The 20,191-nt window shown below is 41.8% G+C and overlaps 1 long non-coding RNA gene across 1 annotated transcript; it reads left to right on the forward strand.

Annotated features, from left to right (window-relative positions):
• Positions 1 to 607: 607 nt before the first annotated feature.
• On the forward strand, positions 608 to 19,416 carry LOC134481243 (uncharacterized). Its single transcript, XR_010056674.1, has 3 exons — positions 608 to 809; positions 6,748 to 12,028; positions 18,091 to 19,416. It is a non-coding gene; the product is annotated as an uncharacterized LOC134481243 (long non-coding RNA).
• Positions 19,417 to 20,191: the final 775 nt, after the last annotated feature.

Raw genomic sequence — 20,191 nt, forward strand, 5'->3', positions numbered from 1 at the left:
GTATGACGTTCATTCTGCCTGGCAAAAGTGGTTTCATGACACAAAGCAGACCAAGCCAAGTAAGAGAAGGAACAGTGACACCAGGAGATTAGCAAACCATCCCCCTGTCCTCTGGAATACAGCGGGATGACTTCAAGGACACTTTGCACACAGAGCATAGGACATTCAGGAAGATGTGTACTTAATCACTGAACTATGGTTAATAATGATTCTGCTTCTTGTATTAGTCATCTGTGATTGTGTCGCAGATCGTGAGAAAGTTGAGACTTATTTTTGCAGAAAGGCATTAATCTCCTTGGTTCAGTTAAGAAGCAGAGTCTTCTATAGAGTCAGAGCCTCAGAGAGCTGCCATCGAGGCAGGGGGATGGCGTCTCATCTGAACTTAATTATAGGATTGCATTTCTTCTCTCTGTGGTCACACAAACACTCAAGATGATTGGCTGTTCTACAGAACATATACATCGGCAGTGAGCTGTCTGAGGGGCCGGTTGAAATTTTGCCTACCCCCTTTCTTCCTTGTTCATTTCCCTCAACATCCTTCCCTTCCCCCTCCTTCTGCCCCTCCCCATCGATGCTTATTATGAGCACAAGGTGTGGTTCTGAGACCTTACATCTGCTGTGTCACTGAACCACACTCTCAGTTCCATGAAAACACTCACATGTCATGGACAACTTTGATTAATCCAAATGTTTGCTGCTGAGATTTTTTCTTTTGGCCACTGAAATGTGTGGTTTTTCTATAGGTTTTTCAGACAAGGTTCTCGAAGATATCTTGGGAGGCGGGGGATACAAAACTGACAAGAATAAAGGTAGGAATGTTGCTTTGTCTGGCAACACATGGATTCTCCTTAAAATGCTAACCATCCGGCCGCCAGGTAAACATGTCACTCTCAGCCTCTGGCAAATCAGGCTTCAACATGTGCACTTGTCGTGTGCAGTGGGCTTTCATTCTTGTGGGTGGGGGCTCATTTGTGATCCATCCTGGGATGCTACCCATTTGCTCTGTTGCTCTTTAAGCCTGAGCTGGTGTCCCCACTACCTAGGTTCACCTCGTAAGCCAGTTCTCCATGCAGTGCGAGGGTTCAAACTTAACATGGCACACATTTTAAATAAGCCCTTAGCAAATCAGATGTTTACAAAATTCCTTTGGATTCCATTTCCCCTCCATGAAGATTCACACTTCCCTCCTATTGGACCCCAGGAAGTGGAAACTTTCCTTGGGGTGTATCGTGTGAGCGAAGAAACTATTTTCAATTAAAAAGACAAAAAGTTGGGGGAGGAGAAGGGGAGGGAATGGGGGCTGATGGACAGGAAGGCGGGAAGGGGAATAACATCTGAAATGTAAGTAAAGAAATATATCTAATAAAAATTAAAAAAATAAAAATTAATACAAAAAACAATTTATAAAAAATTATCTAATGAAAAATTAAAAAAAAAAAGAAAGGCAAAAAGTCCCACATCGTTCCTTGCTGGGTCTGAGCCCCAGGTCCTGTTAATCAGCTCATAGAATCCATTCTTACCTTAAAGATCATGGGAGCTTTAGCTACTTTGCAACAGAATTTCAAGGTAGCCATCCCTGAGGTTTAACTGCGTTTAAATGTATAGGAAAATTAAACCACAGGATCAGACTGTCTAGAGGTTTCAATCCAGTCTGACACACAAAACAAAAACAACCAACTGAAAAAAAAAACCCCTTAATGCTATAAAAATAATGTAGCACCAGTTCAGGAAAACTACAGAATCTTCATCCAGCCTCACCAAGGAGCCTCCATTGTAGAACCATAGAGCTGGTTGTTCTAAATCGGAAGTTGTTATCTGTGAAATAAAGTCACCTATTGACATTTTGGAAAGTATGTTAGATCTCATTTTGTGTGTGTGTGTGTGTGTGTGTGTGTGTGTGTGTGTGTGTGTGTGTATATGTGTGTGTGTGTGTGTCTGTGTGTGTCTATGTCTGTGTGTGTGTGCTTATGTGCGTGTGTGTATGTCTGTGTGTCTGTGTGTGTATCTATATGTATGCGTGCCTGTTTGTGTATGTGTATCTTTGGGTCTGTGTTTATGTGTGTGTGTGTGAAATTTTACCACATGTGTAGATTTCAATAGCCCTTAACACAACCAGGGAGAGATTATCATAAAATCTCTTCTGCATGCTGCCCCTTGAACAGTCATGTCCTTCCCAAGCCTCATGTTTGCAGTTTCCACAGCTGTTCATGACTGAAACCTTTCTTCACACATCTGTCAGATGCGATCTTAAGCTTGGATGGGGTGAGATGTCTGAGTCTTGTGTGGTGAAGTACGTTCCTGTTGGAACCCATAGGTGTCACATGTCACAGTTCAGACCTTTCAAATAACCACTTTTGACAAGATGTTGGAATGTTGTGGTGTTTGAAACCCTTAGTTTATTATTCCATGTTATGATGAAGAAATTGTAGCAGGGTCCGAAGAATTCAAGGTTTGAGTCCATCAAGACCCCTCTTTCTGAATCCAGGCTGAAGTTGAGCATTTGCTTTGTTCTTGCAAGCACTGCGCCTTGCATATGGGAACAGTGTTCTGTTGCTTAAAATGCCCCGCAGTCATGTTTGTCCCCAGAAACACCTTTCCAGATGGTATCATCTCGAGGAAAAAGCCCAGGGGTCAGGAGGACACAGAGCATTTAAAGAGTGATAACTGGTATTTCCAGATGGGGAGAGAAGGGCAGTAGTTGCCTCTATAAGCGTGGAGGGGAACGAAAGCCTGAGTGACAAGCCAGGGGCTTCTCTTCATTTAATGTACTTGTTTTAGCAAGGAAGAGATGTCTGGAAATTCTTTAATTGGGCTCACGTTGGAGGTCATCTTGTAAAGAATAATTACTTGTTGGCTACGGTTACTCCATCCGCCACGCATCACTGTAGGTGTCAGAAAAGACGATCAAAGGGCGACAAGGGGAACACGGGTGACATTCACAGACACCGTCCCTTCCACCGAAAACCAAGTTCATGATGAGGAGCGAAGGGGAAGCATCACATAATTTCCATACATTACAAACTCAATTAGCAAACTTCCTCGACTCGAGTCTTTATGATGTAGCTTCAGTCGTTCTGGCATGGATTTGTCAAGTAATATGTTATCCGTTATGTATTTTTTCCTCAAGACAACATTGTTGACACACTGCGAGTGTGTACCTGAGTCCTCTAGCATTTCTTGAAGTGAGTGGCTTGCAAACCCTCCATTCTTCCCCCTCCTTTGACCTTTCAGGACTCACACTGTTGCCATTTTTTTTTGCAAATGGCCTTGTTCTTTTCATAGTGAGGATGAGAGAAGGTCCAAAGAGGTGTTTTTGGAGTCGTTTCCACAATACTTCTGGCTTTAACATGGGGAAATACTGTTCTATGGTGAGGAGACACATCGGACACCCACAGTTGCTCCAACAGATCAGGGAGTGCAGCATGAACATAGGGGAGTTGTTTAGCTTCTCTTCATGTATAACATTGGGTGTTGTGATGTAGATAATAGCATATTACCTAAAGAGTAGTCTCAGTTTTGTGGTAGGAAATGGATGAACATGCCTGTGAGAGATTTTGCAACTGTAGGAATACGATATTCCCTGGTCGTTAGCCCAGATAGTACATTTTGGAGTAATTTTTCTGTTTGCTCTCATTTAGCAATTATAAGGTTTTTTGCAGCAACATTTTCCTCTTTTTATTACTTTTTTTTAGTAATTATAAGTTTTTTACACCAATATTTTCCCCCTTTTTATTACTTTTTTCTGTTCTTATTACTTTTTTCTCAGCAGGGTTTTGTTTTACAGCCCCAGCTTGCCTGGATGTCACGAGCTTTCTGACTTAGCTCTCTAGGTTCAAGGGTGGTGTCACCTGGCATAGCTTTATTTATTGTCTTTAGAAACACCGTACCTCTCTTACTTTTTTTGAGACAATAAAAGCACATTTTAAAAATATTTAAAAGCCCTTGCTGTTTCTTGCTGGAAGCCTGGGACACTCACAAGGTCCCCAGCAGTTGTTGACATAATCACTCCACCATCCCATGATTCTCTGTGTCCTTGACAACCAGATGTGTCAGGCACTAGATGGGAGCCTCAAACTAGGTGGCCATCAGAGAGGGGCAGACTCCTGCCTCATGTCCCTTCCTCTCCCAGGAAGTGACTCCACAGGACTAGAGGCTGACGTGTGTGTGTGTGTGTGTGTGTGTGTGTGTGTGTGTGTATGTGTGTGAGCATTTTCGTCTTTGTTTCTGAGCTGCTGAAAGTCTAACACTTCTGTTAACAGCAGAGCTTATTCATAATTTCTTAACCCATTGTCTATAAGAATAGTAAATAATAAATAATAATTAATAGTAATATTAATAAAGGAAAGAGGTTTATTTAACTCCAAGTTCTGGGAGCCAGGTGACTAAGAGGGGTGGCTATATCTGGTGGAGGACTCACGTTGCACCCTAACATGGCAGAAAAACAAAACGGCAAATGGGCACAGACCCATAAGGCAACACAACCTGCTCTTGTGGCACCGAACGGAAGCATCACACTTTTTACCACAAGTTTCTGTGGGGACAAGATTTATTCAAACCACTGAGCACAACTTCCTCACTGAAGTAATTCCTCTTATTCTATAGGGTCCATCCAGTTAATGGTGGTTGCTATAGCGACAAGGTCCCTGTAACCTCAATCGGGAAGCATCACAGTTTTGTAATCGTTGCAAATACAATCAGAACAGGGCATTTATCCTGGTCACAGTTTCATGTCTTTGAGTACATGTGTTTTTAGAAAGTCGGTATACATCGTGATCTCATGTTCATGCCCTTGTCCCAGTTTCTCCTCATTGTTTTATAATAATTTATATCACCGAGCCCTTTTCCATATATCACCAAACATTTTACTTTGCTATTTGTCAGTGGATGGACTGCCAGACCGAAGGCCGTCATGAAAGAACTGTGCTGCTGTGAACATCTGTATATGGGCGTATAGAAGATTTCACACAGGCATAGTTTTTAACTGTCTTGAGTACATGTGGGCATTGGCATCCACTCAGCATCTGCTAGGGTCTCTGTGCTGGGTCCAGACATGGCTCCGTTTCACTTGTGGGTTGCCCTTTAATACCCGAACAATATATTATATATTGTCTCTTTACTAATCTCACTGCACTTGCCCAAATTTCTCCTCCAGAGACTTAACCAGAGAACACAGTCTCTGCTGGGCTTTTCTGAGACTTCCTTTGTCGCTGCAATGAATCTGAGTCTTCACCTTAGCCTCAGACAGACTCTTCAGACAGGGGCAAAAAGCAGCCACATTCTTCACCAAAACACCACAAAAACAATCTCCAGGCTACACACTGAAACTATTCTCCCCTGAAGCCTCCTGGGCCAGGTCTATGCAGTTAAATTCACTCACAGCCACAAAGTCTTCCTGCCAGGATAGCTCATTGGGCCCCACTCAAACCATTTCATGGCTTTCCAAATCCAAAGTCCCCAAATTCACGTTCTTCCAAACAAAAGTATGGTCAGGTTTATCAGTAATACCCAGGCCTTGGTATCAACTTCTGACTTACTTAGGGTTTTACTGCTGCGACAGTCAGCGTGACCGAGGCAGCTCTCACAGGGACAACCTGTGACTGGGGCTGGCTTACAGGGTCAGAGGTTCAGTCTGTCATCATCATGGCAGGAGCAGGGCAGTGTCCAGGCAGGATGGTGCTGGCGGAGGTGAGAGTTCTCCATCCTCATCTGAAGGCTGCTAGCAGAGCACTGAGAGACTTACAACCCACACCCACAGGGCCACGCCCACTCCACCAGGGTCATGCCCACTCCAGCAGGGCCACACCCTCTCCAGCAGGGCCAAACCCACTCCAGCCAGGGTCACACCCACTCCAGCCAGAGTCACACCTACACCAGCAAGGCCACAACCACACCCACTCCAGCAGTGCCACACCACTCTATCAGGGCCACACCCACTCCAGCAGGCCCACACCTTCTAATGGTGCCACTCCATGGGATGAGCACAAAAAAACCATTAAAGTGGCTGGGTTCAGCAATAAGGAGAGAAAATGAGTGGAGCTCAGAAGCCAAAGGGGGATGAAGGTTGCGACATCTGAGCCATTGTGATGCTAGAGCCACATTGCTCGGTTTAATTCAGGTTCCGATTTGTCATGCAGTACAGATGGGTAAGAGAATTAAAGCTGAGTACCACTCGTGTGTGTGTGTGTGTGTGTGTGTGTGTGTGTGTGTGTGTGTGTGTGTGTGTTTGTGTGTGTGTTTGTTTATGTTTATGTGTGTGTGCTTGTGTGTGCACATCTGTGTATATATGTGTGTGTGCATGTGTGTGTGTCTGTGTGTCTATGTGTCTTTGCATGAGTGTGTCTGTGTGTGCATGTGTGTGTGACTGTGTATGCATGTGTGTGCATGTGTGTTTGCATCTGTGTGTGTCTGTGTGTGCATATGTGTCTGTGTGTCTGTGTGTGCATGTGTGTGTACATATGTGTGCATGTGTTGTCTGTGCATGTGTGTGTCTGTCCATGTGTGTGCATGTGTGTGGGTATGTGTGTGTCTGTGTGTGTTAGTCCTACACTTTTGCCATGTGGTGATAGTGTATCACCATAATCAGACGAAACGTTCTATCACAATAACTTCTGTACTGTGACCCTTATAAAAGGGTCTGACATCCTCTGTCCACATTCCCCGGTTTTGCGTCTCTCTGACATTTAAGAACTTGTTAAGTGTGAAAATGTCAGATGTAGTCTCATATGTTTGCGTTTGTCTCTGCTCCAGGTCGTGATTGGGATAGATGTGGAGAAGATTTGCAGTGACCTTGAACCAACTTTTGCTCATCTCTCAGATGAGAACCCTGGCTCCCACCCTTGTGCTCATAGATTCTTTTAGTCTTTGGACCCTGATTAGAGACAGTTTACACCCTAGACAAGAGTGAAAAGGAGTTTTAGAACAACAGTCCTTCTGGACTCTCCACAGATGCTTTGGTGAAAGAAGGAAAATGAGCTTATGCTTTTGTGGAGCTCTCCTGGAGACAGAATGAGGTGGGAAACCTCTTGCCTCCTTGCTTTCTCCTTTTGGAGATGTGCTTATGTCTGGCTATGGGTCCTTTAAGTACGATATCTGGGACCTTTTGGTGGGACACCATCTAGCTCCTTCCCTCTATGTCTATTGTCTCTCCTTGGTGTTCCAAGCTGTCCATGTATGTCAGTTTATGGCTGGGTATTGCTTCTAGTTGCTTGAATGTTTTGTGTTTCATGTTTAAAAGAAAAAAAAATGGTTAAAACTTTAAATGCTGGTTGATTCCTCTCTTGATTTAGTTTTAAGACCTTTCAAGAAAGGAACAAATAAATAAAAAGCATTTTAAATTAACCTTTGAAGACCTGCATCATAGATAACTGGTTATCTCTGGTGTCAACAGCCATACATGTCTCTGACTGGATCTGGCATCAATGGAGGAATGTAGCTAGGAGCCTAGGTCTGTCCACTGGGGAAGCTTCCCAGGGGGCTGGCTAAATGTTTACACTAGCTTATCTTAAAGGTGCCAGCAGCTTCAAAGCTTCTGTGGTAATGGAGCTGTTAGCTGTTTCTCTTAGAGAAATCTTTGACTGTGATTATTGGATTCAACATGTAACAAGGTGCTTCTTTTAAAATGACAGCTAGAAAAAGTAAAAATGGTGTTAGATCTAAATACTAAAGATATGCGTTGTCACTTCATTTTTTTTCCGTTTGGTTTTCAATGTATAATGTGCTCTACATGTCTTGGCTATAGGTGATTGGTTTTTAAGTTACTGGGTATGGTTAAAAGTTTGTAACATTGATAACAGAAAGTTGGCTTAAAAGTGGAGTCATTCTAGACAACACGTGGCATGAGCCAACCCAGGGAAACAGGTCTAGATTGGGATAATATTTTAATAAAACTCTTATCACAGAAACCAGACTTATTAAAGAATTTAGGCAATGTCTCTTTGGTGAGGTATTAGAGCCTGCACCATTGTTCGTTCATATGCAAGACTTGGCAGTCATACTTTATAGCACGAGGAATGGATTTGGAGTTTTAGAGAGACTGAATTTTAGAGAATAGATTGTTTGTTGGAGGGAGAGTTTTGCTTTCCAAAGTTATGGCTGTGCTCTTGTGTTACAAGGGAAACTTAAAGATTGTGGTTAATGATTGCCAGTGTTACACTGACTACAGTTTACAGTTCGGTCACAAAGAGAAGCGGGATTCTAACTCACACACATTTGCAAGTAAGGAAAAATCAAACAGGTGGAGATAGTTACGAAGGGTTGATGAGGCTATGGAACTTATAAAAGCATTACAGCCTGGTTGCTTAATCCAACTGCTATTTCAAGAAATACGTATAGAATTATTATAGGTTTAAGAGATTGTTTTTATGCTGTTTTTTGCACTCTGGGGTTGTTATGAAATATTACATTATTGAGTTTTCTTGGGTGTTGTTTGCCTTGACCATACATTTGTATGCCTTTTTGAAAGAAAAATGTATTCATTTTTATTTATTTTGATGAATTGTTCTTTGGCTGACTTTTGTCTGTTGTCCCTCTGCATGCAGTTCGGTCCATGGCCAGCGGAGGACACTAGATACCCTGTTACGTATGATGGTTAAGCACACTATAGGTCTTCTGAGTGAGCAGCAGATTTTGCATTGGGTTCTGTTGTTTATGACCTGGAGTTTGTCTCTCCCCTATGTTTATCTCTGGTGTTAACTATCATTCATGACTCTGACTGGATTCAGCCTCACTGGAGGAATGTAGAGCTCTGTGAGCTGGGTGACAGCTGGTCTCCTGGGAGTTAGGTAGTACTGTCTCTGTTTAGGGTAGGCCTCCTGTGTCTCTGGTTACAGCACGCCTCCAGGGTCCCTGGAGTACTAACCCACAGGCCTCAGAGAATTTTGAGAGAGTCTGTACTATTATTTTCTATCTTCCCTTCACATTTCCTACATCTTTAATAGAGTACAGAGTTGGCAACTATGAATTATATTTCCTAGGTTTCTCTCAAACCAAGAGTTTGCATGTGATTAAGTTCTAGGCAGAAACATATGAACAGAGTCCACAGGTAAAATGTCTGCCATTTTCTTCTTTATGTTTACCCACTCTAGTACTAAGGATCAAATTCCTATATTATTAAAGATAGTTGCTTTATTCAATATCAAGAATGTATGTGTAAGTAAAAGCCATATACAGCAAACCAGTTGCTAACATTAAACTAAATGGAGAGAAACTTGAAGCAATCCCACTAAAATCAAGGACTAAACAAGGCTGCCTACTCTCTCTTTACTTATTCAATATAGTTCTTGAAGTTCTTCCCAGAGCAATCAGACAACAAAAGGAAATCAAGGTGATTCAGACTGGTAAAGAAGAAGTCAAAATATCACTATTTGCAAATGATATGACAGTATATTTAAGTGATCCCAAAAGTTCCACCAAAGAACTACTAGAGCTGATAAACAGCTTCAGCAAAGTGACTGGGTATAAATTTAACTCAAATAAATCAGTAGCCTTCCACTACATGAAAGAGAAACAAGCAGAGAAAGAAATTAGGGAAACGACACCCTTCATAATAGACCCAAATAATATAAAGTACCTCAGTGTGACTTTAACCAAGCAAGTAAAAGATCTGTACAATAAGAATTTCAAGACTCTGAAGAAAGAAATTGAAGAAGACTCAGAAGATGGAAATATTTCCCATGCTCATGGATTGGCAGGCTTAATATAGTAAAAATGGCCATTTTACCAAACGCGATCTACAGATTCAGTGCAATCCCTATCATAATACCAGTCCAATTCTTCAAAGAGTTAGACAGAACAATATGCAAATTCATCTGGAATAAAAAAAAAACCAGGATAGCTAAAACTATTCTCAACAATAAAAGGACTTCAGGGGGAAATCACTATCTCTGACCTCAACCAATATTACAGAGCTATAGTGATAAAAAACTGCATGGCACTGGTATAGAGACAGACAGGTAGATCAATGGAACAGAATTGAAGACACAGAAATGAACCCACACACCTAGAAGCACCTGATTTTTGACAAAAGAGCCAAAACCATTCAATGGAAAAAAGATAGCATTTTCAGCAAATGGTGCTGGTTCAACTGGAGGTCAACATGTAGAAGAATGCAAATTGATCCATGCTTGTCACCCTGTACAAAGCTTAAGTCCAAGTGGATCAAGGACCTGCACAACAAACAAGATACACTCAAACTAATAGAAGGAGAACTAGGGCAGCATCTCGAACACATGGGCACTGGAAATAATTTCCTGAACAAAACACCAATGGCTTATGCTCTAAGATCAAGAATCGACAAATGGGATCTCATAATACTGCTAAGCTTCTGTAAGGCAAAGGGCACTGTGGTTAGGACAACATGGCAACGAACACACTGGGAAAATATCTTTACCAATTCTACAACAGATAGAGGCCTTATATCCAAAATATACAAAGAACTCAAGAAGTTAGACTGCAGGGAGACAAATAACCCTATTAAAAAATGGGGTTCAGAGCTAAACAAAGAATTCACAGCTGAGGAATGCTGAATGGCTAAGAAACACCGAAAGAAATGTTCAACATATTTAGTCATAAGGGAAATGCAAATCAAAACAACCCTGAGATTTCACCTCACACCAGTGAGAATGGCTAAGATCAAAAAACTCAGGTGACAACAAATGCTGGCGAGGATATGGAGAAACAGGAATACTCCTCCATTGTTGGTGGGATTGCAGACTGGTAAAACCATTCTGGAAATCAGTCTGGAGGTTCCTCAGAAAATTGGACATTGAACTACCTGAGGATCCAGCTATACCTCTCTTGGGCATATACCCACAAATGCCCCAACATATAAAAAAAGACACATGCTGCACTATGTTCATAGCAGTCTTATTTATAATAGCAAGAGCTTGAAGGGACTCGAGACCCTTTATGAACAACAATGCCAAGCAACCAAGCTTCCAGGGACTAAGTCACTACCTAAAGACTATACATGGACTGACCCTGGACTATGACCTCATAGGTAGCATTGAATGTTCTATTAAGATCAAAAGTGGAAGGGGAAGCCCTTGGTCCTGATAAAACTGAACCCCCAGTGAACATGATTGTTGGGGGGAGGGCGGCAATGGGGGGAGGGTGGAGAAGGGAACACCCATAAAGAAGGGGAGGGAGAGGGATTAGGGGGATGTTTGCCCCGACACCTGGAAAGGGGAATAACATTCGTAATGTAAATAAGAAATACTCAAGTTAACAAAAAAAAAGAAAAGAAAAGAAAAGAAAAGAAAAAAAAAGAATGTTTGTGTAATGTGTCAACATCTGGTGTTAGGGATTGTCTTATTTTCTCCCCCCAAAAGCCTCACTTCTAGACCTGAGTGCCCCTGAGGACTTCAACTGATAATAAAGTCTTGCCACAGCCAATGGCTGAGCAGAAAGACAGAAAGACAGGTCAAAGGATTGGGAGAGAGGAAAGGATGAAGAGAGTAGCCATGATCCAGAATTAGAAGGATCAGATTTAAGAGCTACAGGAGAGAAAGCAGCCTATGTTGTAGGTAGAAGGAAAGAGGACACTATTGGGGGAGTGGGGTGTTTCCCAGAAGGTAACAGGGCAGCATAGATAAAACATACATTTAAAGGTGTGAAACCTGGGATCCTGGGTGGAAGGGAGATGTATGGTATCTGTCAGGAGAATTAGAAATGTGTCTTTCATTCTCGAAACCAGAGAACTCTTGGGCACGAGCCATGACTGTACTAAGGAGCCAAAGTTGTTTAATTAATTCACTGCTAAAATCTGGTACACTTAGGTCCCAAGTAAGGGTCACATTACCCTGGACACAGGTTACACAGCCCAGTCTGCCAATGCACAGTTTATTCCATTTCAACTTCTTTTAAATTCAAAGCATGATGAAAGTTTCCCACCATTTCTAGTTCTTACCAGCTGCTATTTCTCTAGCAAGAGCACATCTTGGATCAAAGTGACCCAAACCTCCTTGAAGACTGAGAAATCTGTCAGCAGTCCAACTCTTAGACGTGTTAGAGGTCCTGCTGTCTAATTAAGGTATGAACAAAGTTACTTTCTCACGAGAAAATGACCATGAAGTCCACGTCCTCAGGTTCGCAGCTTATTTGGGAAATAGAGCACCAGGATCCTCTGCTTGAGGAAGTTGCCTCCTCTGTATCTCAGTGTGCTGAGAGTGACCGAAGCATCCTAGGGTGCCCTGCAGCTGGCAAGCTAGGAGCAGTCGCCTCATGACATTTCTCTAAATTAAAGAAAAATAGTGACAACCCTAATCCCTAGAGAATGGCTAAGCAGACAGAGGGACCTGTGGCCCTGAATAGCCAGAGAAATGCTGCCCTCTGTGGATTGGCTACCTACCTTTGGACTATCACAGGCAAGGGAAAACTCAATATTTGCACCAGATACAGTCTTTTCCAATAGTTTCACCTGTGCCCTAATTAACTTAAAAACACTTAATAATTTTAGTATTAATACTTTATTCCACATTTCAGCTACATAATTCAGACTGTGCCTAAAATGGGAAAAATGAAAGGAAGTAATGAAAGGTAGTAATCTCAGATGTAAGAGTCAGGGACTTTAGAGAATTATCCAGCCTTTGTTGTATAACTAAACCTTCAAGAAATTCCTCTTAAACCTTGAGTGTAACCAAGCAAGACTGAGCCAGAAAGCCACATTCTGGTTCACTTTTATACTAGACTCAAGGACAATCATATACAATACACACATCAATCACAGACATTTTGTTTTGTCCTCTCCTGCTTCATGGAAAGCAGTGGAGCCAGAAACTCAGATGATAAACTTCAGTCCAAACACAAGAAGCCAATTAAAATAACAAAAACAATAAAGAAACCTGGTTTGATGGCACACACCTTTGCTGGGGGGACAGAGACTCCATATCCTCCCTAGCCAGCCAGCCGAGCTGTCCTGTTCTATTCCTAGTCAAATGAAAACTCCCATTTTATAAAAATTGGTGGACAGCACCTGAAGAGTAAACCCCAAGGTTGTCCTCTGGCCTGCACACATGCAAGCTCACATATGCAGAGCCACAAGACCAAACTAGCCTGTAAAAGGTTTTTCATGAGCCAGGAAGATAGCTCAATGGGTAAAGGTTCTTGTGTGGCCAAGCCTGACATAATCAGTTCACTACCTGGGACCTACACAGAAACCTGACTCCTACCAGATGGCCCTGACCTCCATGCTTTGAGGTTTGGTCTGTTGCTCTGTATTGTAATGCTAACTGCAGAACTCCACGACCTGATTGTCCCAGAGACAAGAGAGTCCACATGTAGACCCAAGTGATAGTATGAAAACTCGTTTACCCAAATTATTTCTGATAGATGAATAAGGATTCCAACAGTCAACAGCTGGGCACAGGCAGGGTTTAACATCCCAGGACTTCAGGCATCCAAGAAGAACCATGAGTAATAAAGAAGGTGAAGGGAGGAGGAAGCCGCCATGGGTCAAGTGGGTTGGCTAATTGGAGTTAAGAGCAGCTCAGATGAAACACAGCAAATTATATAGTGGGATTAATAGCAGGGAAACAGACATAACAGCCAGAGGATCCATGGCTGCCCAGCTCCTGTGCTGATTAAAGCTTAATGTAAATATGAAGCTTGTGGGTGTCTTTTATCTGGGAACTAAGTGGTCAGAGGCAGGTGAGAAAACCTGGGTTGGGATTAAATAATTTCTACCACATATACACTCACAATTCCTGCCCCTCTACACACACAGACACACACAGACACAGACACACAGACACACACACACACACACACACACACACACACACAAGTAACTGTAATTTTAAAAAGGGGGATAAGGAACTTGTCGTCAACCATGGGGATCCAAGTTCTATTACTAAAACCCATGTGGTAGGAGGAGGACCTCCTCACTCATTGTCCTCTGTCATCCATATATGCACACTAACACATATAGGCATATGCACACAGAATATGATAATGTATGAATTAATGGATTAATAAATTAATTAAAGGTTTTTCAAATCATCTATTCTTGGTCCCCGCTCACTTCTGTCTTTGATTTACACAGCTCACTTCCCCACATCTGCCTCTCCTTCTCGCATGCCTTTCATGCTTGCATGTGTGTTTCTCCTCTCTTAGTGTCCATGTTTAAATCTATATTCACTTGTTTATAAACTACTGATCTGGTGGCTAGACACATGGTTTCCTGGTTAAAAGAACTTGCTGTGTGATCATAAGGCTTGGAGTCCAAATCCCATCATCCCGCAAACACCGGCCACTACATCTGCCAGGAATCAGACAACATCCTCTTGGGCAGAAATAATGAAATACTGCCAGTAATTTGGAGGAACACACACTTACAAATATATGGCAAAAATTCAAAATTTGTCCTTGTAAAATGTAGCTCAGAAAAGTGTTAGGACCTGGGCTATGAATCAAAGGGAAGTAAAAATTCTGGTTCCTTTTATACCATGTGAGCCAACCAAGTATTATCTCTACAAACCTGTTCCTTTGTCTGTACACTAAATTTAAAGAGTGCTTTGGTTTATTAAATGGGAAACAACTTAGCAAAGAGTCCTGTAGCATAGTCCATACTATGGAATTCACCAATTATTATTAAGTTTTGGAACAAATGTTAAAAAACAAGTAGGGTTTCATGTTCATATTTAAGTGTCAGGCACAAGGCTTACAATCCTATGACATAAGGTTGAGACTAAAAGGAATTACAAAACATTATTTGCCAAGGACAAATGCTAAGTAAAAATATGCTAAACTTGAGAACCAAAATACAACATGTAGGAAAACTCCTTGTACAAAATGTTAGAAAACATCACACTAAGGATAATAAGACACCTCTCCTTCCAGAACACTACAAGAAACAGAATTCCCTGAGATCGTCTATTGTTTTCCTGTCTGGATAAAGGAAGCCCCAGTAAGTTCTCTCATCACCACAATTGTATTTCCAGTAGAACATCAAAGCAAAACCTAGGAAAGGCATCTATAGCTTTCCCATTCTCAGCAATTCATTTTTATTTCATTCTAGACTTACAGATAAAATACTTAGAAAGGCAATCAAATTTTGGTAGGCAGGAAAATTTCACTCAAAACATAAATAAAAATGAATTCTATTTTACCTATTGACAACAATGAAAAGTATCAGAAAACAAGAAACAGTAACACACCTTTAATCCCAGCACTCTGGAGACAGAGGTATGTAGGCACATCATTTGTCTTTGAACCAGGCTGATCTATAGGCTACTCAGAAAAAGTTTGTGCATCACTGAAAAAATCCAGCCTCCAACAAAGAGAGAGAGAGAGAGAGAGAGAGAGAGAGAGAGACAGACAGAGAGAGAGAGAGAGAGAGAGAGAGAGAGAGAGAGAGAGAGAGAGGAAGAACCGATTTTATTAAAAAGTTTGGATTATCTGTTTATATTTATTTGCATGGGGTCTGAAATGCAGAGGGTTTTCTAGCAAACTAAAGCAAACAGAATTTACTTATGAAGCTTGCAGGCTCATTTCCCACGGGAGTACTATCCACCCCACTGCTAAACTCTGCAGAGCATTGACAGAGTGGGTATGAAACTCCTCCAGTTTTCTTTCAAGCTGTAAACTGCAGGCCAGTCGCATCCTCAACGCTGCCTCCCAAAGTGGCATCTCCATCTTATACCATCTCATCCCATGTGGTTGGGGGAATGAGAAGGACATGCAGGCTCTGATGCTGTTTCCACTGTGTTTACTTTCCAAATGCTTTTATATCCTTTCTGTTTTCATGTTCCCCTTATAACAAAAGCCTCTGTGGCACTATTTCTATGTAATTGTCTCTAGCTTGTCACTACATGAGTACATGGTATCCAGACTCTGCTGACTTTAATAGATACTAGAGAAAATTCGAGATCCACACCCCAGACCTCTTTGCCTTTATCTTGCTAGTTTCCACCCCAACTCAGTAGTGCATCGTGAGAGGATTCTCAGAGAGGTGTGTGGACAGTCTAGTTTCTGATGAACAAGCTCTGTCTACATCAATTCCTCAATGACAACCCCTCAAACCCTAGGATATGCATCCTAGTAATGTGAGACAGCCAGTATGAAGCCCCTGACATTTGCTTAGGGCAAACATTTAAGCAGGGCATACCCTGATCTCAGGTGCAGGGAAGTTTGTCTGCCTGACAGGTGGCCTTGGTTCTTCATGAGTAATCCCTACTTAAAGGTGGACTTGTTACAAGAAAGAGACCAGAGCTGAGTCTTACATTCTTACAACTTCATATAGTATCAATTACACTTCTGGGCTGCGTGCTTTCAGTCGCCACATATTCAAGTCACTAGTTTTGTCTGTTTATTTGTTTGTTTGTTTCTAGTATTGGACAGAGAGGTAGCAGTTTTACTGTGTTCTGTGTTTCAGATATATGACTGGATGGTTGATTTCTGTCTCTACTTCTGCAGTTAGACCATCAGGCTGTCTTAGTAAATTGGAATCCTCATTTTGTATTTCAGAAGTGATTTTTTCCCACTTCTAATTGTAGCATCAGCATCTCAGTACAAGTTTAGTTGTTACATAGTCTAGGATTTCTTAACAGAAAACATATTGATACCCTCAGCTTTAGAACTGAGACATAAAGCTTTGCTAATTTTCAGTTCCTGTTCTTGAGGCCATTGTATTTGGAGAACATCATGTGATTAGTAATTGCATGTCAACTTGGTCAGGCATAGGATGCCCAGGAGCTGACTAAATATTATGTCTTACCATATCTGGATGAGTGTTCTAAAGAGCTTAGCATCCACACTGGTGGACTAAAGGACATAACTGCTCCTCTGTGTGTGTGTGTGTGTGTGTGTGTGTGTGTGTGTGTGTGTGTGTGTGTGTGTGTATGTGTGTGTATGTATGTGTGTATGTGTGTATGTATGTGTGACATCTGGCCAGTTGCTGGCTTATAGAAAGAGGAATATAGGTGAAGGTTGATTCCTAGCTTGGTTTGGGGGATTGATCTGTCAGTGACATTTTTAATTCTCAGGCTGTCAGGCTGACTAGATCTCAACTGTGAGCTCTACTGTTTTTAGATTTCTTTCAAACATAACACTGGCTTTACAAGTAGACACACATAGAGAGCCACATGTAAGACAAGGGCTGGAATACAAACTGAGAAAACTGTTCCTAGGCAGTTTTGTAGCTTGAGTGTGAAATACAATATTGAAAAAAACATTGTGCATCATATGACTGTGTATACAGAACACACATACAGAGAGAGACATATACAATTGGTTCTGTTTCTTTCATTTCTTTGAAGAACTATGACTAATACTTAGTACTTGAAATCTAAAATTCATAGTTTTCTTTATGGATCTGTAAGTCAGAGGCTTTGGAAGGCAAGTTACTTGCTGTAGGTCATTCTTCAAAGGAAGGCAAAGATAAACATGAAGGAAAGGAGAACGTCATGGAGGACGTTAACACTGGGCTTGCATAGTTCATTGACAGGACTCGTGTCTTTCAAAACACTCTGTCTTTACTTCCTGATTTCTACACATGTCTAAATGTTTTCAAAGGGAGTTCTAAGAACTCCATCTGTGCCTGGTAGTAAACTAGACAAGGCTCACACCATTCACTGTAGCAAACAGAAGTCACTGAAACCTGGAGACTAGATTTAAAGGATGTGCACTGTCATTCACACAGTCCACAGAGTCCTGTGAAGTTTCTATGTTGCTGACTATTGGATGTTTGCTATCCTGCAGCACCATCAGTCACTATCTTTGGTTCTTGTTTTGAGCCTGAAACTCATTGAGGACCTGCTAGAACGGAAGTTTGAGTAGATCTCCAGTCATAGAGGATAGCAAGAAAGATGAGAACCATGAAGGTAACCTAGAACTCACGAGGGACTGGAGCCTTTGAGGATAACTGGATTTGCACATGTCTTACCGTCTCCAGCCTTAGTAGCACCAGTGTCCTTCAGAGGAGCTCAATGATCTGATAATGTACATGACTTGAGACTTGAAGAACCATTAGTGGAGACCGAGGATTTCCAAGTGCAATAATGTCCTATGCAGCAGGATGCCACCAGAATGCCCAGAGACTTGCATTTTGTTTTTAGAGTGGGGACACAATGATGATGGTTCTCTGCTGCCTTTCAGATGACAGGCAACATGACACTTGCTCAATCGGAAGCGAGTGCTTGTCACAAGGATTCTGGATGGTGTTTTCTTCTCCTCTGGAAGATACAAAGAAACTCTACCATTCAGCTCCTCCAAGGCTTCAGGCATCTGCATGAAAGGCACAGCAAGAGGAGAGACAGTGTCAGTGCATCCACTGCTCCACCACAGTTTGCTTTCTCATTAGGAAAACAAACGGCCTCCCAGGAATTCTGAGACCTACAAAGAAGGAGGTAGAAAGAGCTTTCAAATGACTCAAAAGCGTTTTTAAAAAAATCTATTGAGTGAGTTCTCATTTGAAGTTCATAGAACACTCACTTCCTAGTTTGAAAATTGGTATTTGAGGAGCAAATTAAACATCCCAATTTGGTAAAATCTTCCTAAAAATGTATCTTCAGGAAACCAAATAGGTCCAAATGATGACTGTTTTACTGTATAGAAGACTGTTAATTAAGAATATGGAAAGCAATACATAATCAGAAAAGCCCACATTCTGTAATTCCTATTAAATTTAGCAATTTAGTTACTATGTTGAATTTTAATTAAAATGTTGCTGTTGGGAACTAAGAAAGTCACCTTGGACCAAAAGTAACCCTGCAGAGATTGCTTTCTTGTTGCTGATGGGGAACGAGGGGCTAAGGGTTCAATGAAAGCTCAGACTGGACCAACAAGCTCATCAGGTAAAGGAACTTGCTACCAAGGTTGGTGACTTGAGTGTGATTTCTGGAATCAGGTCCAAAGGACATAACTCCTCCCAAAAGTTATCCACTGATGCCACACAGGACAGTGGAATTCATGTGCACAAGTGCACACACACACACACACACAGACAGACACACACACACACACACACAAAGAGAGGGGGTGTGAATAAACATAATATATTTTTCAAAGGCTCAAATGTCACAGTGCCTAAGAATGAATCTTAGCACCCAGTCAGTGTTGCAGAACAGAAGGCAGAAGCAGGCCAAGTCTACAGCAAGCTAGCAAGTTTCTAAGAATGTGGGTCCTGAGGAAAAACAAGGTTTGGAACCAGGGTGTGTCCAAACAGGTGGACCATAAAAGGATTTTTTGAGAACTCGATGCAGACATTTGCACTTGCACCAGAATTATTGTTAATGTTGGCATTCATTCTACACTCCACTGAGCCAAGCTCCCTGGGCAAGCCATCCCCAAATAGGACTTGGAAGTGCCATTTCCACATCTAGCTACTAGGATAGTGAGTCCCACATCTAAATCCCCTGCCTGTGAGTTCAGAGCACTCGAGGGGTATCTGAAAAGATCTTCCCAGTACAGGCCCACTACCTCTGAGACCGTCTCATGCTCTTCCTACCCCAGCTTTAGTCTCCTTGATGGTGACCTGGGCCCTTGAAAACAAAAGAAGTAAAAAGTTCTTAAGAAGCCGTGGCTTTTTGGTTAGCTTCTTGTCCTTAGTGGCTTTGATGAAAAGCTGAATTATAGGAAAAAAGATTTTGCACATTAATTTGGGATCATAGAATTCACACCCAACAAACTGGCGAGACTGGGCTCAGAGCTGGAGAGGGGAGACTCAGATGGAGCTTGAGAACTGTCCAAAGCTACATCCCATTTCCCTTTGCAACTGCAAGAGCGGGAGAGACCCATTTCTGAGTTGTGCTGATCTGTGCTATAGTAGGCTTGGTAATGAGAAAGCACAGTGCCTCCCTTTGTAGCCTCAAACTCCAGGCTCTCCTGTTTCAGTTCCCCAAGCATCAGGAGGGCAGGTGTGTGCTGTCACAGCGCTAGCAGGAACAGGAAGATTTCTGTGTTCTGTTATCTTCTTCCTGAGCTGAGGCTGAACCTGGAGTTTCCCTGTATGTAGCATCTTTCAAGGCTGTTCCTCTGCAGCTCTGACACCTTTTTTTTTTTTAATATCAACCAAGTTTATTTTGCCTTTTAAGTAGGGTTCATATAGCACTACAGGTAGGTAAACAATGTGAATTAGTATACATCATCTCAAAAGCCAGAGTTTTGTTATCGTTGTTGTCATTTTTTAATGAGATGTGAAAAAGATGCAGCCCATTCTAACAGGATAAATATTTGTAACCATTTCACTTTGAGTTAA

Source organism: Rattus norvegicus, chromosome 12, assembly GCF_036323735.1.
Source record: "Rattus norvegicus strain BN/NHsdMcwi chromosome 12, GRCr8, whole genome shotgun sequence".
In the NCBI taxonomy this organism is placed as follows: domain Eukaryota; kingdom Metazoa; phylum Chordata; class Mammalia; order Rodentia; family Muridae; genus Rattus; species Rattus norvegicus.